Source organism: Nicotiana tabacum, chromosome 9, assembly GCF_000715075.1.
Source record: "Nicotiana tabacum cultivar K326 chromosome 9, ASM71507v2, whole genome shotgun sequence".
Taxonomy (NCBI): domain Eukaryota; kingdom Viridiplantae; phylum Streptophyta; class Magnoliopsida; order Solanales; family Solanaceae; genus Nicotiana; species Nicotiana tabacum.
Genome location: NC_134088.1, coordinates 10,304,611 through 10,330,332, shown reverse-complemented (window position 1 = coordinate 10,330,332; position 25,722 = coordinate 10,304,611). Strand labels below are relative to the sequence as shown.

Here is a 25,722-nt window from a genome sequence, read left to right as displayed (position 1 = left end):
TTTTCCTACAAATTCGATACTCTTATTTTGTAGAAAAACAACCATTAGTCATTACCATTCACTTGGTTTTTCAATAATTCTTACAATGGACTTAGAATAAATTAAATTTTAAATGTCAATAGCATCATATCTCAATAAACTGCTCTATTTTTGTTTTTGGGTTGCACCATTCAAAGTTTACCGGTATGAGGCACGCGTATTCCGGTGAAGCCACGTCATTAATGAAAATGAATAAAGACTATTAAAAGTCCTGACCCATTCCCAAATATTTATCCCCTAATAAAATTGTTGCTTGTTCAATTCTTTGTTAGTCGTCAGTAGGCTATCTATTTTTTTCCTCTCACTGTGTGCATTTTGTGTGCATTTCTCGGAGATGCCTAGCCATGTGAGTTTCTCTATTTTCACCTTTAGTGGTCTAGTTTGGATCCATTGTTTGATTTTCATATTCTTTTCCAATAGTTTTATGATAGCACCCCCCCCCCCCCCCCCCCCAAAAAAAAAAAGAAAAAAAAACGAAAAAGAAAAAAGAAGAAGAAAGAAAGAACGTGCAGTAGCCAAAGCAAAAATTCTACTTTTGATATTTGCAAAATGACCTTTATGTTTTTGTTCATTTCAATAAGGTATCCTTTATAAGTTATTGGAAATTGGAATCCATAGTATCACTAACTAAAATTTTTAATTCAACAAAATATGGACTGCTATCGATCTTTGTGCAAGGCCATTTTATTAATTCAACCATGCTAGGTTATTGGGTAATTATGTCTGGCATAACTCCATTTTTTTAAGTTTGGTAGAATTTATTATTGAAAAGAATAACTCTCGAGGTTCAATATCGGCCAAATGGTAGAATTGAACTCCAATCTGCAAGAATCCCACATTGAAAGCTAACAAAAGCCAATAAGAGAGAACTGGTATAAAAAATGCAGGCCGTGCACAACTAAAAGCATACCTTTCTCGGCCTTTTGGCTAAGATCAATTGTAGTATCTGTTCTTATCAGTTTAATATCTGATATGTGAGTTATTAACTTACACGATATTAACTCTATTTTTTTAGGGGGAATATCCATTAAGGTAGCTTGCTACTTGGACCTTTGCGCGTCGCTTTGGTGTTGCACTATAGCCAAAGCCTGGCGCACCCCACTAACTCTAATCCAAATTTTTGCACGGACCTTGCCTTATTTAAGGGGGAAGATCGATTAAGGTAGCTTGCTACTTGGACCTTCACGTGTTGCCCGGGTGTTGCACTACCTTGCCTTATTTAAGGAGAAAATATTTAAAAAAGATATTCAAAGCAATGCCTTATAATTTTATTATAGTAATAAAAAATATGACAATGTCTTTCTTAGTCTTCCAACACCCTATGGAATGAGCATAACAAGGTGCTAATACCACCATTAATAAGAAAAAGGAACTAATCAAGATGTGACAAAATACAAGTTATATAATACATACTAGTTTTTGTTCATACAAGTTAGTATTGTAATTTTGGGTATCATCAGGAGCATGACTAGTGGGTATATCATCATCTGGTTAAGTTTCATCAAGATCAATTTTCTCATCATCATTTTCATCAATAGTACTATAATTATTATAATAGAGAGCATTCATTAATTCATTGTCTAAATGTTTACTGGGTGCAATATTATGGTAAATTGACTCTCGATAAATTATAATAAACTATTATCGGTAAAGAATATCATGTGTAGGATGGATATGTGGTTTTAGTTCGGGGAGCCGGGGGCACGGGAGGAGGAACAACAGTACTTCTATATGTGTATTTACTTACTCTCTTGTATCTTTTGATCATATGAAATATATACTTTCACATTATACTTCAGCATTGAATCTAGTTACAACCCTTTATTGATGTCATTATGTACTACCTCTTGGGGTAAGCTTGTCCAGCTGATTTGGATAATCAGTCTCCATTACAAACAAGATTTGGACACAAAGTGTGACTACTGAATAATTAAGTGACGAGAATCATAAGATTTTAGGTTCAAATTCCAGCAGGAGCAGAAAACACTACACTATTTCTTTCCCATTTGCTTAAGCTTGGTGGACAGGGTTACCGGATACCTGTGAATTGTGATGGTAGGAGATAGCAGTTACTCAGTGGAATAGTTAACATGATTTCTTTTTATCTGCTTAACCGATAGCTGTGAATTGTGATGGTGGAAGACAATAGTGTTTACCGAAAAAAAAGTAATAACAATTAGATTTGATTTTGTGGTTCTAAAAATACGTGATTTATTTTTATGCTAGTTGTTAGGCAATAAATACTAAGTGTGAGACTAGAAAATAAGATAAGAGCTTGAAAGATAGTATGTTATGCAAACTAAGTGGCCGAGAGTCGGAGTCTCGAGCTAGGCTATACGGGGCCTCGGGGTCGAGCCAAGCGTTAAGCTGTGGATGGCCGGTGAAGAACTAACAGTTCTAAGAGCTATAATGAGGGCTCTTTATGATCAATGATGAGTAGTAAATGAAGAACAATAAATGAAACGCAATAAATGTAAGTAATAAATCTGAGGAAAGACAATAGAGAATGTTTTTGTTAGAGAGCAGAGAATGTTCTTGTTGTTGTATTGAATATCATGTGTGCAAAAAATGACAAGGGTCCCCTTTATATAAGAGGAGAAATCCCAGCATGGTACAAGTATAATTATTACAAGAAAAAGTAGCTGACACAACTACTTAAAGGTCTAGTACAGACTTGTACTATTCTTGCAGACAGTCGTCAGCTTTGATCACGCGCATCGGGAATTTCCCACTTGTCCATGATAGTCGTCGATCTGCATCGCCCCGAGGTAGGGCATGGGAACCCTCAGGGTTGAACCTCAATCGGTGCCTCGAGCCTCTTGGGCTACGGAATGTTATGTCGATCATAAAATCGGAGCGTCCGATTTTAGCCGTGTACAAATAGTCCCTGCGTTTCTTAGAGTGAAAAATGACAAGAAACAACTTTGATATCGATCTCTTCGAGCTTCTCATGATGGCGTCATGCTTATGATGTAAGCTTTTGTGATAATTGAGACGTTCCGTCGGTTCATCTTTCCAGAAGCATTCAATGCACCGCCGATTTATTTTCCCAAAAGCGATGATATCGCCGCCGATCCGTTTCCCAAAAAGCATTGATTGCGTCTGCTGATACGTTTCCCAAAGGCGTTGATTACGCCATCGGTTACGGTATTTCCTTTCTTTAAATGGAAGGTTACTTGAACCAAGATCCGACCCAGCCATTCTTCAATAGCCTTTAACCCTTTTCTTCTCTTCATCCTCATCCAAACTCTAACTTGCATGGCTCAAGCCCGTGACAGTAAGGTCACACGGCAGTGGTTTTTCCAGTTATGCCATGGCTCTTCTTTCAGATTTTTTCCCCGCTGAGTGCGATCATTCTGGTTTGTTGTTGTTGTTGTTGGCCCAAAATAACGAGAGAGGAATCTCAAATTATCCCCGTATCAGAGGATATGTAGACCGTAAACTGCTGCTCATCTCTCTTAACTTCAACCTGGTGTGGCACTTCACTCCTTTTGTCATAGATGGATCCTGAGCGAGGATGCACTCGAACTTGGATGGCCCCTAGGCTAAAGTAACCGAGAGAGCGTTTAAACTGATCTGAAGGAGAAGGTAGCCCTGAGGCTTTATCAATAATTCTCGAGTGAGAACTAGCTCGGGCTCAGGTAGCCCGAGGGCTAGAGAATCGGGTGAATGACCCATACTTGTAATAATAGAGATCCTCGAGATAGGGTACTATTGATCGGGTCCAACTCTACACCTCTATGGAGTGGCAAGAGCGGTCGATGCAGCTTTTACCCGAGAAGGTCAGGATTGAATCCACATGGAGCTAGAATGAATGGGAATTGGATTCCTATCTAAGTTAGCAGTGCGTAGTGCTTTTAATTACACTTCCAATCATGTTTATTTGTTTGTTACTTCTAATTTTATACTAATGATGTACGGAATTAAGCTAAGTAGATATGTATGCAGGGTCTTCTAACTGGGTAAAAAGGCACTAGGGAAGTGACTTTCCCCTAGGTGAATACTTGACGGGTTCTAAAGCTTAAGGCAAGGTTGTTATGTTTGGGATCGCGATATAGCCAATGCACGAAATTAATGCTGCTTGGTGGGCCAGTCCTGAACCAGACCGGACCGGGCCCACGGTCCTAACGGACCTGGTGGTCCTAAGAAGCCCGTGACGGGCCGATCTTCATAGATTAGCCCACGAGCCCGGGACCGTTTAGCCCGGTACCGTCAACCGGTCCTTGGCCGGTCCTGGCGGGCCTAACGGGCCCAACGGCCATTTTTTTAATTTTTTTTTGTTTTTAAAATTCTCCAATGGCCATATTTAAAATCTAGCCGTTTGGGCTGACAATTTGACCGTTTTTAAGTTTAGAAAATGGCCATTTGGCCCCCAAACTTTATTTTAACCCCAAACTTTATATAATTACACTTTTTCCCATTTCTCAATTATAAATACCCCCTCATTCTTTCATTTTTATTCACCAATTCATCAATCTCTCTCAATCTCTCTACTACAATTACTTAATTTATTGTTGAAATTTCATGAAAAATTGTGAAGTTGTTGAATTGAAGTTTTCAAGTGTTCAACGATTTTCAATTTTCAAGAAGTTGTTCGGCAATCCAGTAAACTCGTTTCAACTCTTACGTTTTAAGAATATATTTTTGTGTGGTTTAGTTTGCATAATTATAATTAATATGGCATTTTCTTTGAAAAAAATGTTTGGTAAAGGAAAAGATAAAACCGGTGAAAGTAGTGGCTAACCAACTACCCTTCCCTCGGCTCCCCGACCTAGAAAAGATAAGCAAGTTGAAAGTAGTCGCTAACCTAGACGTCCTCCTCCTTCCGTAATTCTTGATAGTGATCACCCTTGTTTTCAATTTACCGATAGTGAATTTTGCCATAATGTTGCACCAGGTGAAACATTAGATGATGAAATTATGAATGCTCTTTATCCTAATGAAACTATCTTAGAAAATAGTGAGGAAAATGAGGATGATGATGAAACCCAAGCACCGGATTTAGATGATACACCTACTAGTCCTCTTAATAACCCAACTGATGCACCGGCCGACCCACCTATAGAAACTCCTACTTTTAATAGAGAACATGCTAAACGCCTAGAAACATCATTAGTTTGGAATTTGTTTACTCAAATAAGAGAATAAAATAAGGCTAAGTGTAAAACTTGTGGGAAATTAATGTCGCATAAATATACTGGAGACCGTAGCGGCACGGGTAGTTTGACTAGGCACATAAAAATACACCCTAGAGATAAGGCTAGATTTTTACAAATGAAAGCGCAGCTAGAGGGGACAAGTGTAGATTCTTGCGGTTAACCCTAGTACAGGTTCAAATCTAGTTCAACCAGGAATTAACACTGTCACCGGAGGTATTTTATATTACGATCCAAATAGAGATCGTGAAGAATTAGCAAAGATGATTACTGTTATGTGCTTACCTTATACTTTTGCTTCTAATCCTAATTGGGTTCATTATATTAGAAGAGTTTTTAATCCTACTTATAAAGGTTGGCCTCGCGCAACAGTTAAGAGTGATATTTATAAATTCAAACATGAATATGAACAATATTTGCGGTATTTATTTACTCATATACCTAATCGGATTTCTATTACTGCTGATATTGGTAGAAGTGGTAATGATTGTAATTATCTAACTGTTACAAGTCATTGGATTGATGAGGAATGGATAATGCAAAAATGCATAATTGCGTATAGAATAATTAATTCGCGTCACACAGGTAAGTTTATAGCTAACACTGTTGCAGATATTTGTAGATATTTTTGCTTTAGCGATAAAATAATGGCAATTTCTATGGATAATGCTTCTAGTAACACTAGTGCTATAGGCATGCTTACAACAACACTAAATCCTGCATTTACTAATATTTTCCATGTTAGATGTATTTGCCATATTTATCATTTAATTGTCGGTGATGATATGCGAATTTTAAACATAGAAATTGAAAAGGTTAGAATGGCTCTTAATTGGCTTTTTTATTCAAACCGTAGAAGTAGACTTAGAGAGTATTTTAAAAAATGTGATGAATATGGCCTTAGAGAAATAAAGGTTCCTAAACCTTGCCCGACTAGATGGAATTGTATGTACGAAAGTTTAATAGTTGCATATGAATATAGAAACCCAATTAATGCAACGTTTAATCCTCGGGTAGGTGGTGAGGATGATGATGAAATGCTTACTACTCAAGATTGGACGAATGTTAACATTCTTTTAGATTGTTTAGAACATTTTCAAATTGCTACAAATGCATTTTCTGGGCAATATTATCCTACTATTTCAAACTGTTTAGTTTATATTGCAGCACTATCTGATTTGTTTGTTGAATTTGGTGAGGGTGGGGACATTTATGGACTTGCTATAAATGAAATGAAACAAAAGTTTAAAAAATATTTTTTTCCTATCCCTCCTATTTATGGTCTTGCTGCAATGTTAAATCCTACAATGAAATTGGGAGGTCCTCATTTTTGGTATTCAAATATTTATAAGGCTTTAGATCTTTCAAATGAGGAAGTTGCTACACTTGCAGATGCAAAAGCCTCAATTAAAATTAATGCTCAAACAGTTTATAATGCTTATCAACTTGCCTTAGAGCATGCTAGGCCAACTATTCCAACCCCTACTTCGTCTAGCTCACAATCGTCTAAAAGAGCTGCGGGCTTAAAATCTCTTAAATCTTGGACGGAGTTCAGGGGTTCTCAAGGTGATAATTATGATGAAACGTCACATCTAAATGAGCTTCAAGTTTATTTGTCTCAGGGACTTGAAAAGGAGAATCCAGACGGCTCTTTTGATCTTTTGGAATGGTGGAAGGCAAGGGAAAAATATTTTCCAGTTCTTGCAAGGATGGCTTGGGATATTTTATCAATTCAAGCTTCAACTGTTGCATCAGAGAATGCTTTCAGTCAAGCAAGATTGCAAATAGGTGTTCATAGAGCGTCTATGAGGGATAGCTTGGAAAAATCAGTACTGTTTAGAGATTGGATCCGCTCGGAAAGAAGAAACTTTGGAATTGCAGAATCACAACCGGCGATAGATGAAGCTTATGAAGAAATGATAGCGGAACTTGCGGAGGATTCGGCTTCTCCCGGAAGTGGTGATGAACAAGCTTCTTTTCCACCACCACCAACACAAGAGAATATATACTACAAGAAAATATATAAGTAATAAGTTATAATATATATACATAAGATACAATATATATACTACAAGAAAATATATAAGAGAATATATATACATAAGATACAATATATACTACAAAAAAATATATAAGAGAATATATATACATAACATACAATATATACTACAAGAAAATATATAAGTAATAAGTTATAATATATATACATAAGATACAATATATATACTACAAGAAAATATATAAGAGAATATATATACATAACATACAATATATACTACAAGAAAATATATAAGTAATAAGTTAATATATTATGCATGACAATTTAGTATTTTACTATTGTTTTGTCATTTTTCTTTTCCGTCAAGCACTTTAATAATTAGATCTACATATATACTACATATATATTTTTAATATAGCCATGATACTACAAGAAATTGCCTTAAAAAAAATCTCTAGGCCCGCGAAGCCCACGAGCCCGGCCCGTTAAGCCCAGGACCATATGGGCTTAGGCCCATCACGGGCCGGTTCCACCCGTTGAGCCCACGAAGCCCGGGACCGCCAGAGCCCAGGCCCACGAAGCCGGCCCGTTTGGCCCATGAAGGCCCGGGCCCGACCCAGAATATAGCCCTACACGAAATTACTCACTCTATACCTCTCGGTAACTTGAGTGACTTTGCCCTAATTGGCTTTCTCAAGACTAATTATGTGTCAAAATTCTTCAAGCAATATAGGCTCAAGTCGGGTATTACTATCTCTAGGTTTAACACTTTAATTGGGGCTATCAATCTCTTGATTATCTCCAATTCCTTGTTGGCCTGATTTTTCTAGACTCAAACTCTCTTTCTCAAGAAGAGTCCAAGTCAAAAAGGCACAAATTAGTGTTTTCAACCACTAATTTAATATGGAAAACACAAATCAGGCCAAATATCAACCACCCATAAACATATAAGCCTTAAAATAAGAGATCCATCAAATACCCACACTAGGGTTGAGCCACTACCCTAGCTAATGGGTCTAGCTACTCATAATAATGGAAGAAATCAGATATTGAGATGAAGAATAACCCATAAAATATAATTACAAGCTAAGATTAGAAGATTCAATGTTAAACTAGCTACAAAATTACTCAAAATAGCTTAAAATCGCCGTTCAAGTGATGTGCTAAGATAAAGATGACCTAAAATCTGAAAAGAAAGTATTTATATAAGGTCGAATTTTCTGGACAAAAATACCCCCGAAAGAGGTACCGCAGACCGCGGAAAATGAACCGCGGCCGCGGTGAGGCTCTTTGGCTTCAAGTCTAAGTCTCTGAATCTGGCCAGCACCGACCGTAGTAAATGGACCACGGTCGCGGTGGCTTCACTGCGGACCACAACAAATGGACCGCGGACCGTGGTGTCTTGAATCTTCCAAACTTCACATTCTCTGAATCCCTTCTCCGCGGACCGCAACAAATGGACTGCGGCCGCGATGAGGCTACCGCGTCCGTGAAGAATCTACCGCGGGCTGCATTGCTTGAATCTCCAAAATTTCTTCCTCTCTGAACTTTGCCACCGCGGACCGCACTAAATGGACCGCGGCTGCAGTGGGTCTATTGCAGCCACAGTGGATTTACTGCTGCAACAAAGCTTTGACTTGTTCTTGGTACTCCTTTTTGAGCTGGTTTTGACTTATTGTCATTTTTTTGACCAAACACTGCAACAAGCACAACATGTAAGCTTTCAGGATTACTTGTATACATTTTTAATCCAAAATTCAAGCAAAAATGAGTATAAAATAGACTAGAATCCCTAGTTATCAACTCCCCCAAACTTATGCTTTTGCTTGTCCTCAAGCAAACAAAGTAAGTCCCACCTCCTTAAGAATAAAACCAAGAAAATTCAGCTGACCTAAAGTGTCCTCATCTAGCATCAATTGGGACTAACAATTGCCCTCAATTCAAATGAATCATTAACAATATTCAATCTTTAAGCGCCGTGATTTTAGTGCGACACAAAAGCATTAAGAGTTGACTCAACTCATCAATGAAACTCTTTATGTTACATTGGTCATTGTGGAATCCAAACTCATACTCCTCAACTCTCCATAAACAAACCTCACTTTTAGATTGTAGCACTCATAACGAGGATTGTGGGAAACACACTCATCTCTCTCAAATAAAGGTCACAAGTCCGGCTCTAAGTACCATAAGCTTGCTCCTTATGTGAGTTACCACTAATATAAGCTTCACTCAACTCAAGATCATATAGGCTTTTATGGGGATACAATGAAGCCTTTTAGTTCAGTAGGATATATTTGGTCTAAGAAGGTTTCATCTTCCCTTAAGCACTTCATTTGCTTCATTTTGGCACACATTCTCGTGACTCTTTGCGTCATTTACTTCTTTCTAAGGGGTTAGAGAGACACACCATCACTCTTTCTTGTTCATTTCAAATCTCTTTCTCCTTTCTAATCTTTCCAAGCCTTTCATCTTTTGCTTTCGTTGAATCCCTTCATTTTTTCTATTTTGTTCATTTTCTTTTTGAATCCTTGGATTTTCTTTATTTTTTCTTTTTCTTTTGCCTTTCCTTTGTCTTTATTTTATACCTTTTATCACTTTTGCATTCCTCGTCTCTCCCCTCAAACTTATGTTTTTGACTTGTGCTAAAGAAAGATAGGGTGCCAAGAGAGGATCATTTTAGAACAGATAAAGGTTGGTATCATGGTTATTAAAAGAATAAGGGCTAAGGCTCAACGGGGTTGACTAGGGATAACATCATTGGTAGGATATGGATGTTTTCAAGTTTCAAGTGCGATCAAGGAGAGCCTATATACACTTCTCAAGCTGAGCTACACTTAGGATTTCGCCAAGACAAATATTCAGGGCAAGTTCTAGACTCATTGGCACGAGACTTGGACTTGCAAATCAATACCTCACCACACAAGTTATAGGATTGCTGAAGAAATATATTCGAGGGGCCCACAAAAACCTTAGCTAAGATTTGAGCAACACAAATGGTTTCGAGAAACCACTCGATGATTGTTTAGCCAACACTAGAGTCTCAAGGTCACAAATGTCACCATCCTATACACCAATTTATTTTTGACCATAAGATCAAAGGCAAATGTGTTAGGCCCAAGTGAATCTTTGCTTGAAGCACCATTATTCACTAGCTACTTTTTACACAAAAACGAAAAGAAAACAAACTCAAACCCTTAAGAATGTTGTCATGCCATCCATCATCGGGAAGAGTCACCCGGTTCACACAAATTCCACCTTTGGAAAGAACCGTGGCATTAAGAAAACCAAAGGCTTATTGATCACGCAAAATTATAAAATAAGAAGCTACTAATCGAGAAAAAGAAGCTATTAAATGAAATAAGAAGCTATACTATTAAGGAAATTGCAAAAGAAGCTATGAAGTAAAATACGGAAAGTAAACTGAATATGTACAAAAAGGGGGGTTTAGATGAATATACATAAGAAGGGATGAATATATACATGAGAGTAACTTTATATACAGACCAAACTAGAATCAATAATGAAAAGTCGAATAAAATGTAGAGTTATATACATACCAAAAGTGAAAAAACATGAAAAAAAGAAAATAGTATCATAATATCATAATTACAGTCCAACATCATCAAAATAGGGCTACCCCCTCAAATGAAAGCTAGCATTGTCCTCAATGCTAACTAACCAAAAATAAGCTCAAAAAGAAAATAGAGAGTAAAGAGAACTCCCTATGGGTCCTCCGTCTGCATGGGGTCATGAGCCTGGGTCCCTGGGTCCTGTGACTACTCGGGAACCTGTGAATGGACCCCTGTAATCTGTGCCTGCTCTGGGACCTGAGGCTGCTCTGAGACCTGTGGCTGGCAAGCGGAACCTCCCTACGGGTCCTCCAACTCAATCACTACATCATCTGTTTGGGGGATCACTCTCCTCCTCTTTGGTGCCCTTTCCAACTCCTGCTCCTGCTCCGGCTTAGTCTGAGCTGCTGGAGGCTGATCATGCAACAGTAGCTCCAATGGGAGATGGTCAGCAGCCTTCATCTTCTCCACTTCTACCCTCAACTCTTTCACAGACTCCTTTGAGGCTCGAGTCTTTATCAACTTCTTTGTCTCCTTGGTCAGTTCCTTTAGTGACTTTCCATGAGCACCTATAGCATCCAAAATCAACTGTTGGTTCTCCAAGAGCTTCTTCTGGTTGTCCAGAAGCTCCTTGAGAGTCTCTTCCACTGAAGCTAGAACTTGTGGTTGTTGGGGTACAGACTGGGCTGCCACTGAGCTAAAAAGCACAGACATCTTAGAAGTAGCTACCTGTATCCAGTTGTTGATACTAGCAAGTGTTTGGCTCAAACGGTGGGCAGTCAATGGGTAAGCTGAGGATGGTGGAATATTTGGAGTGGAGGTAGATGGTACGGAGGGAATATCTGGTATGACTGTGGGAGGCTGAGAAGAAGTGACTACTACTACTGGCTCTTCAAACTGGCCATTAGAAGTAGTGGCTTTGCCTTTAGGATATTTGCCTTTGGGGTTGTCATCGGCCTTGAGGCTGTACCATGAAAAGGGCATTTTTGGTTTTACCTTCACATCAAACTTCCTTTTCTCCACGTCTTGGTCCTTAATATACATTGTAAGGAAGTGCGGGAAGCGGTATGATCTATCACCCTCATTGACCACTCTAGTAATCACCCTAGACATAACATTCTCGATATTGATCGGGTACCCCGCCATAATAGATGCCACCAATATTGCCCGGGAGACCGGTAGAGAGTTCTCATGGGTAGTGGGGTCCAACCTGCTATATACGAAAGTCTCTCACCCCTTTGCCTCAAAATTTAAAGTTTTCCTCAAAATTTGAACTCCTGATGTCAACCATGTTGGGGTGGTACCCGAGAGTGCCAGGTATTCTGCTAACCATGGAGGGGCTGCCTCATTCAATGCCACCTTTTCTAAGTATAATGATTCATCTTCCTCAGGAAAGCCCACGTAGTCATTAATTGTCTTCCCATCGAACTTCACTATCAAATTCCGCACCTTAGTCACTTATGTGCCCTTTTTTGTGGGCGACATTAGCGTAAAACTCCTTGACAAAGTGCTCGTTTGCATTCCAGATTTTGCTTGTAAAATATTCCCGGCCCGGTCTCTCTCTAAGTTGCCTCTTCACATTAGGTTTGTAATGCAGAAGGTCCCTTTCAATGAATTTTTGCTCAAGAATGAATTTCCTTTCGGGCCACCGCTCTCGGAACTTGTGGTATGCAATCTCACTAACAAATCTCTTTTGCCAAGCCTTTGGGTTTTGAGTTTCTTTCCACACCCCCTGTTTGGGGTTCTCCCCGTTCTTCTTCATCAATGGGATCCTCCCCTAGTGTTGAAGCTGTGGGTGAAGTAGATGCTGAACTATCACTGCTCTCTGTTGAGCCCTCAAACGACTCAGAAGAAACTTGAACTAAAGCTTGAGCAGTAGGAGAGGTCGGAGGTGTGGGTACATCTCTCAACCTAAACCTCCCCAGGAAGTCAGGTACAAACTCCGACACTAAATCAGATTCGGATGCCTCCCGGCAGGGCAAATACTCACTTCTCTCTGAATGGGAAGCAACTCTATCTACAACCTTGATTTGTTTTCTTGTTTCCCCAATTGCTTTCCGAACCTGTGGGGTCAATCTTATCATTCCTCGTCCCCTACCCCGGGCGGACTCTCCTTTTCCTTTATGTTTTTCACCACCTCTTCGTGATTTAACCATTGTCTGCAAGGAGAATTCAGTTAATGTTTGTTAGTATCACAGTACCAGAAGAAATAGTGAAGAGTATGATTGGAAACAGTTGACCGAGGACCGCATAAAATGCATTGCGGCCAAAAAGGCACCACCGTAGACCTCGAGAAATAGCACCGCGGACCATAGTGGGGTGGGGCTCAGACTACCCACTCTCTGAATAAGATCACCGCGGATCGTGAAAAATTGCATCGCGGCCGCAGTGAGGAACCATGAACCGTGAAAAATCAACCACGATCGTGATCCTTCAAACTTACCTCTATGAAGTTTACCATCGCAGACCGCGGAAAAATAGATTGCAGTCGCGGAGAGGCATCGCGGACCGCAAAAAATCAACCGCGGTAACGGTAGGCAAAACGAAGAATCAAAGACCTAGGGTTTCAAATGTTTGTGCAATTTAGCCTTAAACAATACATTATCAACCCACTAGGTAGTTAATCACCATATTTGACTAATTAAAACCTAATCTAAACAACATTTATAACCCTAAGTAAAAGATTGAAAGAAAAAGGAAGAAGAAGAAGTACGAACTATCAAATTAAAAGAAACTAAAATAAAATGAAAGACTAAGGATAGATTTGTAGTACTAGAAGTGAGATGTAATACAGATGAAGCTCAGTTATTGTGTTGTGCAAATTAGGGTGTGGGTGAACAATACTCAGTAATGTGAGAGAATTGAAAAAGTGAAAAGTGTAAAAGGGGCCCTGAGGTCCTATTTATAGAAAAAGATCGGGACCCACACTACTTACCCATCGCAGACCGTGAAAAATCCACCGAGGACCGCGATAATTAAACTCAGAAGTCACTGACAAGGACTTTACCGCGGATCGCAGAAAATGCTCTACGGTCACGGTTGGGCACTGCGGACCGCGAAAAAATGCATTGCGGTCGCGCTGAAAACTTAAGAGAACCTCCAGTTTTGACCATTTAGCACTGCAGACTGCAATCAAATTTTTCCCCCGCGATAAGGCCATTACGGCCGTGAAAAATGCAATGCGGCAGCAGTCCAAACTTCAGAGAGTGCAACATTGTTTTCCAATTTGGTCCTGCACTGCATCAAAACAGCCCTACACACATCTCACAACCAGTTAGTCCAAAAGAAAATCCTATACTAAGAAGAAAATCAAAGAAAAACAAAAAGAAAGGCACATGGGTTGCCTCCCAAGAAGCGCCTGATTTAACGTCGCGGCACGACGCAGATTACCATCAAATCACTTTAGATGGATCATTCCACCACGTGGCTATCATGAATCTTGCCAAGATAGTGCTTGACTCTATGCCCATTAACTCTGAAGATCTCTCCATTTTTTTTCATGACAAGTGCACCAAACAGAGTCACAAGCACCACTTCAAAAGTTCCACTCCATTTCGACTTAAGCTTTCCCGGAAACAGACGTAACCGAGAATTGAACAAGAGAACCAAATCACCCACTTTGAACTCTTTGCCACGAGCATACTTGTCATGAAGGTACTTCATCTTGTCCTTATACAAGGACAAACTGGAGTAGGCATGAAATCAGAATTCATCAAGTTCATTAAGCTACTCCACATGAAGATTTGCTGCCATATCTCATTCAAGATTTAACTTCCTCAAAGCCCAAAGAGCATCATCCGATTTCTTTGACCAATCGGTCATGTTTGCATTGATCGTCTTTGACAATATACTCTTTATCTCCCGGTTGGAGACTTCAACTTTCCAACTAGCTTGAGGATGGTAAGGGGTAGAAACTTTGTGATTGACACCATACTTTGCAAGCAAAGTGTCCAATGCCTTATTGCAAAAATGAGACCCTCCATCACTAATGATTGCTCTAGGAGTGCCAAACGGAGTAAAGTTACTCTTCTTGAGAAAAGGCACAACACTCTGGGCCTCACTATTATATAAAGCCACGACCTCAACCCATTTTGAAATATAATCAACGGCTACAAGAATGTACGTGTTGCCACAAGAGCTTACAAACGGGCCCATGCAATCAATACCCCACACATCAAATATGTCAACCTCAAGAATGGTGGTGAGAGGCATCTCATCCTTATTTGAAATTCTGCCAGCTCTCTGGCATTTATCACATCTCTTCACAAGATCACCCGTATCCTTATACAAGTCAGCCAGTAAAATCCACAACTAAGAACCTTTGAAGATGTCCTCGCCCCATCATGATGACCACCATAGGGAGAGGTATGACAAGCCTCCAAAATACTCAATGCTCCTTCCCCGGGACACATCTTCGGATCATACCGTCAATGCAGATCTTGAACAAGTAAGGCTCATCCCAATAGTAGTCCAAACTATCCCATTTAAGCTTCTTCCTTTGGTTAGAAGAGAGCTCACACGGTACAATACCGGTCACAAGGAAGTTAGCAACATCCGCAAACCATGGCATGCTATTCACTGATATGAAGAGGAGCTGCTCATCAGGAAGAGAATCGTTAATCCCAAGGCCATCACGGGGCTTCCCCTCCTCCTCCAAGCGGGACAAGTGGTCCGCCACTTGGTTTTCACACCCTTTTCGGTCCACAATCTCCAAATAAAACTCTTGAACCAACAAGATCCATCTCATCAAACGAGCTTTGGAATCCTTCTTCGTCATCAAGTATTGAAGTGCGGCATGGTTGGTATGAACTATCATTTTAGCACCCATGAGATAAGGCCTAAACTTCTCCATTGCGAACACAATAGCCAACAACTCTTTTTCTGTCACCGTGTAATTTACTTGAGCATCATTCATTATTTAGCTTGCATAATACACAGGGTGAAACATTTTATTCACTCTTTGATCCAAGACCGCCCTAACCGCAATATCACTCGCGTCACACATGAGCTCAAAAGGCAAGCTCCAATTGGGTGCTGTAATAATAGGATTGGTGGTCAATTTGAACTTGAGGAGTTGAAAAGCTTTCATACATTCCTCATTGAACATGAACTTGGCATCCTTTTCCAATAACTTGCTTAAGGGATTCACTACCTTAGAAAAGTCTTTGATGAATCTTCGGTAGAACCCCGCATGCCCAAGAAAACTTCTAACCCCTTGATTGAAGTAGGAGGAGGAAGCTTTGAGATCACTTCAAATTTTAGCCTTGTCCACCTCTATACCATGCTTTGAAATCTTATGGCTGAGGACAATGCCCTCATCGACCATAAAGTGGCATTTTTCCCAATTAAGCACAAGATTAGTCTCTTCACACGGGCTAAAACTCTGTCATGATTTTTCAAACATTCATCAGACGAGTCACCTACAACACTGAAGTCATCCATGAACACCTCCAAAATGTCCTCCACCATGTCGGTAAATATGGCCATCATACACCGCTGGAATGTAGCTGGTGCATTACACAAACCAAATGGCATCCTAGAAAAGGCAATGGTGCCATACGAACAAGTGAAAGTTGTTTTCTCCCGATCTTCCGGGGCAATCAAAATCTGGTTGTACCCGGAGTACCCATCCAAGAAACAGTAGAAGGCCCGCCCAGCAAGTCTGTCTAGCATCTGATTAAGAAAAGGTAATGGAAAGTGTTCCTTGCGGGTCACTTTATTCAGCATGCGATAGTCCATGCACACCTTCCATCCGGTGACAGTCCTGGTGAGAATCAACTTATTTTGCGCATTGGTAACCAGAATCATACCATCCTTCTTCGGCACACATTGCACCAGCGAAGTCCAAGAACTATCCGAGATGGGGTACAACACCCCTGCATCCAACCACTTGATTAACTCCTTTTTGACAACGTCTTGCATAGCTTCATTCAACCTCTTTTGATGTTCTACGGAGGGCTTGGCATCATCTTCAAGAATAGTCTTGTGCATGCAAAAGGCGGTCTTATACCCCGGATATCAGCTAGAGTCCATCCAATTGCATTCTTCTATTTTTGGAGCACAACCAATGTGGCATCTACTTGCATGTTAGTAAGACAAGAGGAAAGAATAACTGGCAAAGTTGAACTAGGGCCTAAGAATTCATACCTGAGGTGTGGAGGCAACGAATTCAACTCCAACACTGGAGGTTCCTCGTTTGAGGGCTTTGTTGGTGGAGTCTTTCTATTCTCAAGATCCAAAGAGAGTTTTCGAGGCTCATAAGAGTAAGAGCCCATTCCATGTAAACCATTGACACACTCCACCCGTCCTTCATCTTCTTTGGCATCAAGATTCAACAACATTGCTTCTAGAGGGTCCTCCACATTGATCACTGCACTAATATCATCAACTATCACTGCCGTAACAAGATCCACAAAAGAGCACACTTTAGTACTGTTGTACTGCTTCATTGACTTGCCCAAAGACCACTTTTTCATCACCCACCCGGAAGGTGAGTTCCCCTACTTTCACATCAACTAAAGGCTTCCCAGTTGCAAGGAAAGGTCTTCCCAATATGATAGGAACCTCATAATCAACCTTGCAGTCCAAGATCGCAAAGTCAGCCGACAAAATTAACTTGTCCACCTGAACAAGAACATCATCAATAATACCAAGCGACCTCTTCATTATTCTATCCGCCATTTGCAATCTCATGTAAGTCAGCCTCGGTTGCTCAATACCCAAAGTCTTGAAAACGGAGTAAGGCATCAAGTTGATACTCGCCCCCAAATCACATAGAGCTTTTGCAAAGTCTGCACTCCCAATGGTGCAAGGGATGATGAAAGCGCCAAGATCTTCAAGCTTTGGAGCCATCGAGTGCACAATTGCACTAACTTGGTAGGTCATCTTGATGGTCTCACAATCCATGGATCTTTTCTTTGTCATCAAGTCTTTCATGAACTTAGTGTAACCCGACAATTGTTCTAGAGCGTCCACCAAAGGCACATTAATTGATAAGCTCTTCATCATGTCAATAAATTTCTTAAACTGGTTCTCATTTTTCTACTTCACGAGCCTTTGAGGATAAGGTGGAGGTGGCCTTGGCAAAGGAGCCTTGGCTTTAGGCACAACCGTTTCCGGCAATTCTATTATGTGTTCCCCAAACGGGTTCATGTCATTCTAAGTTTCCACCTCGTAATCTTGGATATGAATCCTCACTTCCTCATTCAAGTTCTCATCAGTCACATTCTCAACCACCAAAGGGATATCATCCTCTTGCAACTCAACTTCATCACTCAAAATTTCTTTTTGTTTGGAGGCATTCACATCACTGCCTCGTCCACTTCTTGTAGTTACCGCCATTGCATGCTCAGTATTGTTCCCACCCTTCGGGTTGACTACTGTATCACTAGGTAGAGCCTCCTTAGGGAGAGTATTCAAGGATTGTGAGATTTGACCTAATTGAACCTCCAAAATTCTGATTGAAGTATTGTGGGATGCCAACTGGGCATCAGAGTCAGAATTCTTTTTCATCATCTGTTCAAACATCATTTTGATTCTCTCCATATCATTGTTGGATGAACTAGGACCTTGGTATGGAAATGGGGGTGGATTGTACGGTTGTTGATACATTGGGGGCCTTTGAAAGCCTTGCCCCCGATTTCCTTGATTGCTATTGTTCCAACCACCTTGATTGTTGTTTCCACCTCAGTTGTTGTTGTTGCCACTCCACTTACCCTGATTGTTCTGGTTGCCCCAATTTGAATTTTGGTTGTTGTTCCCCCAATTACTATTCCCTTATTGTTATTGATTTCCCCAATTGCCTTGGGATCTCCATTGTTGTTGTTGGTTAGAAGAATTGCCCCTTTGTCCCTGATAGTTGTTCACGTATTGCACTTCTTCATTCTGCTCATCATACCCATCATCTTGGAACCCACCACTATCTTGTCCATATTAGTCCGAACTCCCTTGGTTTTGTTGACCTCTTTGTCTTCTTTTGGTCACTAACATGTTGACACCCTCCATAGCATTTACCTGTCGTGGATTTTGAACCTGCTGTAACTGTGCCTTTGCTAGCTGGTTCTTTGTTGTTGTCAGCTCTACTATTGCCTGCCCATGATCATGGATCTCTTTGTACAAGTGAATGACTGTGGGGTCACCCTGTGGCACATTGACTCTACTTTGCCAAGCGGAGGATGTGTCAGCCATCTCATCAAGAATATCACAAGCCTCAGCATAAGGCAGCTTCATGAAATTACCCCCTGCTAACTGGTTCAAAACACATTGATTGGTCGTGTTTATACCCCGATAAATGTCTGTTGAATCATTGCCTCAGTCATATCATTGTTGGGGCATTCCTTGACCATAGTTCTATATCGATCCTATATATCATGAAGGGGCTCATTTGGTTCCTGTTTGAATGCTAAGATTCCATCCCTCAATGCCGTCATATGTCCCGATGATAAAAACTTGGCTATGAACCTATCGGCCAACTCATCCCATGTAGTGATAGAATGGTTGGGAAGCCTTTCGAACCAGTCCAGAGCTTTCCCTCTAAGTGAGAAAGGGAAAAATCTCAACCAAAACACATCCTTTGATACATTTTTTTCTTACTTCCCCAACACGTATCCACAAAACCCTTGAGATATTTATATGTATTCTGATGGGAAGCACCTGTGAAATACCCTCGCTGCTCCAACAAGGTCAGCATCACATTGGTAATTTGGAAATTTCCTGAAAGATTCGGGGTGGGACAATTGCATTAGCATATCCTTTGTTTGGAAGCACCCGAGGAGCGACTCTTGGAGGAGGCGGGGGAGTGTCTGGAACATCGTCATTGTCCTGGCGGCCTCTCCTTTGAGCTTGAGGCACTATATGTACCTCATCATTAATATTGTCATCAACCACCTCCCCCGAAATAGCATTTCCAAGATTATCGTTGTTTGCCATTTTGTACCTGAGTTTATGACATACAAATTAGTAACCTAGAAGGAAAGAAAAACAAAAAATAAAACTAGTTAGATAGATAGCCAAAACCGTTTAGCTCCTCGGTACCGGTGCCAGAAAGTGATCGGATCCAACCCTACACCACTACGGAGTGGCAAGAGCGGTCGATGCAGCTTTTACTTGAGAAGGTCGGGATCGAATCCACAGTGAGCTAGAATGAATGGGAATTGGAATCCTATCTAAGCTAGCAGTGCGTAGTACTTTTAATTACACTTCCAATCATGTTTGTTTGTTTGTTACTTCTAATTTTATACTAATGATGTGCGAAATTAAGCTAAGTAGATATGTATGTAGGGTTTTCTAAATGGGTAAAAAGGCACTAGGGAAGTGACTTTCCCCTAGGTGAATACTTGACGGGTTCTAAAGCTTAAGACAATGTTGTTATGTTTGGGATCGCGATATAGCCAATGCACGAAATTACTCACTCTATACCTCTTGGTAGCTTGAGTGACTTTGCCCTAATTGGCTTTCTCAAGGCCAATTGGGTGTCAAAATTGTACAAGCAATATAGGCTCAAGTCAGGTATTACTATCGCTAGGTTTAACACTTTAATTGGGGCTATTAATCTCTTGATTACGCCCCAATTCCTTGTTGACCTGATTTTCCTAGACTCAAACTCTCTTTCTCAAGAAGAGCCCAAGTCAAAAAGGCACAAATTAGTGTTTGCAACCACTAATTCAACATGGAAAACACAAATCATGCCAAATATCAACCACCCATAAATATCTAAGCCTTCAAAAAAGAGACCCATCAAATACCCATACTAGGGTTGAGCCACAACCCTAGATAATGGGTCTAGCTACTCATAATAATGGAAGAAATCAGATATTGAGATGAAGAATAACCTACGAAATATAATTACAAGCTAAGATTAGAAGATTCAATGTTAAACTAGCTACAAAATTACTCAAAATAGCTTAAAACCACCGTTCACGTGCTGTTCTAAGATAAAGATGACCTAAAAATCTAAAAAGAAAGTATTTATACAATGATGGATTTTTTGGACAAAAATACCCCTGAAGGAGGTACACCGGACCGCTAAAAATGAACCACGGCCACGGTAAGGCTCTTTGGCTTCAAGTCTAAATCTCTGAATCTGGCCACCGCGGACCGTAGTAAATGGATCGCGGTCGCGATGGCTTCACCGCGGACCTCAACAAATGGATCGCGAACCTCAGTGTCTTGAATCTTCCAAACTTCACATTCTCTGAATCCCTTCTCCGCGGATCACAACAAATGGACTGCGCCCGCGATGAGGCTACCGCGGCCGCGAAGAATCTACAGTGAGCCTCATTGCTTGAATTTCCAAAATTGCTTCCTTTCTGAACTTTGCCACCGCGGATCGCACTAAATGGACCGCGACCACAATGGGTCTATTGCAGCCGCAGTGAATTTACTGGTGCAGCAGTGCTTTGACTTATTTTTGGCACTTCTGCAAGTTTCACTCCTTTTTGAGTTGGTTTTGACTTCTTGTCATTTTCTTGACCAAACACTGCAAACAAGCACAACATGTAAGCTTTCGGGATTACTTGTATGCATTTTTAATCCCAAACTCAAGAAAAAAGGAGTATAAAATAGACTAGAATCCCTATTTATCAACCATCTCGAGGTTAGGTTTATATGAATAGCTCCTTATAGCTCATAGTTGTAGTAATAGAGATCCTCAAGATCGGGCACCGTTTCGAGGCTGGATTGATGTTGATAGCTCCTTAGAGCACAATTTTATTTGGTAGAGGTCCTCTAGATCGGGCACCATCTCAAGGCTAGATTGGCATTGATGGCTACTTAGAGCTCACCGTTATGGTAACAGAGATCCTCGAGATCGTTCACCATCTCAATGCTATATTGGCACGGGAATCTTTGACCCCTCGAACATTGTATGACAGCGTCATTCGTATGGTGCGATCATGAAGTGACCGGGATGGTCCCGTCGGTACACTTCCTCGAAAGTGATAATGGCCTAGTTAGAATTAATTAGCCTTCAGTGTAGGCGGTCAGTCGCCGCTTGCTCTATATATGAGTTCGCTCTCCCCTTTTTTGAGGGTTCCGCTACTTTGAGTAGCTATCCTTTTTATAGAGCTCTCCTTCCTTACATCAGCCTTTTCATCATTTTAATTCAAAGTTTTCGCCTGAGTTTTCATTTCCCTTCTCTTGTTTTACCATAGCTATGTCTGCTATGCCCAAATTTGTTCACCACGAAGGGGAAGGTTCCGACTTTGCTTCCGACTCGGTCGGTGGTACATCGCCGGCGTCTGGCGATCTAACCTCGAGATGCTTTGTCTCGAGGAGGGACATTTCGTTAGAGATACCTCCCAATGTTGAGGCCCATTGGGATTGTCACGCCCCCTTTTTTCCTCCACGGAGAAAGTCCTGGTTCCGACATTCATGGGGGTAATAACTCATTTCCTTTTTGGATTTGGGTATTTAAAGAGTCGCCACCTAACGGATTATGGTGCGTTAGGTCACCTAAAGCGATTAACTCTTAGACTAGTTTGCATTATCAGAGATTTAGGGTAAGGGCTCGAAATAACCTTGGGGGAAGGTGTTAGGAACCCCTCTCGGTCCACAACAGTGGGTCCCGGTCGAACTTATACTCATGAATTAGTCCTTTAACAAATAAGTAGTTAAAACACATAATTGCAAATGAAAGCATGTTGGACATTGTATGACTCAAAGAATTTGAACAAGTTGTATATAAAGAGTAAGGTTTAAACATCGAGAATCGGGAAAGAGGGGTCCTAGGTTGGTTAGCCCATAGGATCACCCCACACAATGCCCGGTAAACACTCCTCAACAAGGGGCTACACGTGACATTAGCACATAGTCATCATATCCCTTTCTACCCAATTCCCTCCCCTTGGTCATAGCCTAGAACGTTCTAGCAACCTTGAAAATGTCTTATGCGTATACTACCCGTCCTTTCCTTATGGCCCTGAAGGTATTTTAGGGCCTCTACTTTTGGACAGTTCTAGACCTTCCTAAGGTTTTAAAGGATAAAAGACTAGGTGTCAATCAAGAACAAGTAGGACTGCATTTAAAGAGAACAAATTATAGGCTCACAGTCACCTCCACAAATAGAACAAGTAAATGCACGTCTTCAAACAACAGTAAGGTATTTAAGAGAAAAATCCTAGAACATGATATCTAGGTGAGCAGGGATTATGCAATATTGACTTCAGAAAAAGTGTAAAAGATCCTATTTAGCTTGCCTACTGATTTAACCCTGTTTGAATCTGGACAGTTCTAAACAACCAAAGCATAGTTTCAGAGTTGCAGAATTTAAATCGCCCTATAGGCTTGCCTAAACGCAGAATAGTGAGGTCCTAAGAGCATGATATCTACATTGATGCAATAAAACAGTTAACAGCTTTAACCAGGCACTTGAGATACTATAGGCATGCTTTCTAGCGGTAGTAAATTAAGGCAGTATTTGAAAACTCATTTAAAGAACCGGACAGTTGATTAAACCAGTTCAAAAGGAACTAACATGGATTAAACTGATTTGTTTAACTAAACTGATTTTAAGCTCTATAGGCAGGATTTCTAATTTTAATTCCTATAGGCATGATATCTAATTATTAAGAGCTGGTTTCGAACTTATAGGCATGATTTCTAGTGAGATGAATGTAAATACATGCAGTAGTAGAAATTGAACTCAATCACTTTACACTATATATGCATGATACCTAATTATAAATCCATTTAGATCCTATAGGCATAATTTCTAATTATAAATCCATTTAAATCCTATAGGCATGATTTCTAATTATAAAGCCATTTAAATGCTATAGACATGATTTCTAATATTGTGAAAACATAGAAAGTGCATTAACACAATCCTAGAGGCATGGTATCTACCTGAATTACCCAACAGATATAACTACCCACCTCTTTTCACTAATCACCCCAATGTTGTTTACAAATAATTATTACAGACCAGCTGAATAAATTACATAAACAAGTAAAAGAAAAGAAGAAGTTAACTATACGGAGCCTGAAGCTGGCCCAAATGGCTTCCCAAGCCTCCAATAGCCTCAAATACCAAAGTTCCATAGACAATGTCATGTCTAGGTGTATCAGAGTTCCCTAAGGACCTTAAGGATCCCGGGAAGTGCTCACACCTAGACCTTTTCTCAACAATAACTAATTTAAGTACAGTGTGGAAGGGCCAGCTCTGACATGCCAGAGTTCAGAGAGATCTCAAGGATCTCAAGGCAGTACACATGCCAGAGGGGCAGAACCTAATACTCTAGGAGCAATGTGAGAGTGCTTGACCTAGTTTTGAAATGGTTTTGATATGAAAAGACAGTAATTTCAGGGACTTTAAGAGGGTATTTTGGGATTTAAAAGGTTTGAAAATGGTTTAAGTTGAATGGTCTGACAGTAGGGTACTAAAGTACCATTAAACTAATGAATTGTTTAGTAATAGTGGGGAACAAGGTTTAATGGCATGGGAAGTTGATTAAACAAGTTAAGTCACTCATAACCTTTGATTAAAACAGAAGAACAAGACATATTATGGTAGTGGGGGTTCAGGGAGTGTGGACAGAATGTTTTCTGATTAGTTTAAGTATTTCAAGGCAGATAAGGGCTATAGTTTTGGTATAAATAGGGGTCTGGACAGAGTTAAAGGGGGGGGGGGCTTTTGAAATTAGACTCAAAGGTGACACAAAAAGAATATCAGGAAATATAGAAAAAAAGAAAAGCAATTAGTCCGCTTAGGTTCTGCATTTGATCCTTCTTTAATCAGTAAAAAATAGCATTGCAAGCTTGAAGTAAAGTACCTGATTTTCAATTGTTGGGGTGCAGTTTCCAGTTTCAAGTCTGTTTACTGGAGTGTTTGAGGTTCACTGGTTGGTTTTCTTGTTGAGTTTGATGTCCAATTAGTAGCCCGGAGTTATTTGTTGTTGCTGTTTGGTTTCACAACTGGTTATGAGTTGTGGTCAAGTGTTTTTCTGATTTGAAACTGGGTTTGGAGCTGTTTCTAAATTCCAATTTGTTGTCTACTGGTGTTATTTGCTGCTGTTGTTGTTTTCTGTGCTGTACTGCTGCTGACTTCCTCTTTTTTCTTCTGTTCATTCCAATCCAGGTACACAACTAAGCTCAATTTGATGTAGCCTTGAGATGTAAACATGAAATGGAAGTGCTCGGGCCCTTAATTATTTGATGTTGTATCTGTAACTTAGTAGATATAGATGATAAGTAGTTGTATAGTCCAATTTGAGTTATAACTCAATGAAATGTAGACTGTGAAGTTTGTACCTAATTAGGACTGTTTAAACTGTTAATTCGTGTTCATTAGTTGTAGACTTAGTATAGTTTAGTACTGATTTCAGTTAACATTGAGTTAAAAATCGAATATCAGTATTGTTTGGACCTACAATTAATTCAGAAGTCAACATGTGGTGCTTATTCCGATTTCAGGTTAAATGCGCTTTTAAAACAGCCCAACATGCTAGTTATTGATGTCCTCTCCTTTGTTCGTTAAGCTCACTACTTCGACGTAGGAACAAGTAATTGCATGTTAATAGTTAATATCAATAGTCTACTTGAATTTGAATCAGTTAACTTATTCATGAATGTTAGCAGAATCAAATAACCAAGTCGTGTAGTTCAAAACTCGATCCAGCATATGGATTGGGTTCTTTGGACCTAAAGTTGAAATGGCATTTGGTCTACTAATTTTCAATTGATAGACTATAGGATTTGCTAATAATAACTAATTAGGGCCCCCTTTTTATTTCTTTAGAGACAAATAAACATAAGAATAATAGTCATTTTAGGATTAGCCTTTAAATAATAAATGAGACGAGCCTCGCCAAATAAAATGCATAAGTTGCGGGGCCCTTAGTAAATATTGCGTTAAAATACTTTAGATTTCGGGACGGACCGTCTAATGAATTTCACTTCCTCAAAATAATAACGCGCTAGTCACTTTAGGCGCGCTTTTAATAAATTACTTTCTTAAACT

General features: G+C 40.1%; 1 non-coding gene across 1 annotated transcript; it reads left to right on the top strand.

Moving 5' to 3' along the window:
* The first annotated feature begins 945 nt into the window (after window positions 1-945).
* LOC142164527 (U2 spliceosomal RNA) lies at window positions 946-1,141 on the top strand. The gene has a single exon (XR_012695288.1). It is a non-coding gene; the product is annotated as a U2 spliceosomal RNA (small nuclear RNA).
* The last annotated feature ends 24,581 nt before the right edge of the window (window positions 1,142-25,722 follow it).